Source organism: Penaeus monodon, chromosome 20 (genome assembly GCF_015228065.2).
Source record: "Penaeus monodon isolate SGIC_2016 chromosome 20, NSTDA_Pmon_1, whole genome shotgun sequence".
In the NCBI taxonomy this organism is placed as follows: domain Eukaryota; kingdom Metazoa; phylum Arthropoda; class Malacostraca; order Decapoda; family Penaeidae; genus Penaeus; species Penaeus monodon.
The window spans coordinates 497,630-498,451 of record NC_051405.1 but is presented as its reverse complement, the minus strand read 5'-3'; positions in this window follow the sequence as shown (position 1 = coordinate 498,451).

Genomic DNA, 822 nt, shown 5'->3' with positions numbered 1-822 from the left:
GACACCTTTTTATAGTAAGTGGTGAATCGCTCAAGGTCAACATGCCACAAGTGGAGGGGCAGGGCCCTACTCAGATTGATTTTCATCCTGTTGCCACAGGGTGAAAAACCAGGAGATGAACTGGGAGGAAGGGGACAAACGCCTGGGTAGATTTATCGAAACATAGTGCGGGGAAACAGCAAAGGGGAATTATTTGGTGGGGACAAACTGGGAAGAAGAAGGGGGGACAAAGGGAGACATGGGAACGAAGAAGTACAGGAAAAAGATATTTGAGAAAGAAAGAAAAGCATGGGAAAGAGTGGCACAAAGGGGAAAAAGATCTGAGAAGTTTTTTTGTAAAAAACAACAAGGCAAAGGAGGCCAAGTAAGCGAAAGCAAAGAAGGGAAGCGAGTGAGAATGTATGAGGAAAACTGGATGCGAAAGGGGGGGAAAAACATGGTGGTATTAAAAGTGGCAAAGCAGAGTGTTATAGAGCAGCAAAAGGGATGTAACAGCATCAGGCTGATAAAAGGACGCTGAGGGGGGGGAAAAAGGGTTTGAGGAGGAGGTGCTGCAGAGATGGGAAAAGTCTACTTCGAGGAACTGATGAATGTTGAAAAACTCCAGGGAAAATGAGAAAGGAAAACTGGGGGTGATGGCAGAAGTAATGGTTGCATGAGTAACAAAAGACAGGTAAAGAAGGCCAACTGAAGATGAAGAAGGGGGGCAAAGTTTTTAAGACCAGACACAACAATTTCCATAGAAGCATGGGATAAACCTAGAAGAAGCAGGGGTTGGATACTTTGAACATCCCTATGCAAAACAAAATCCTGTGCAGGGAA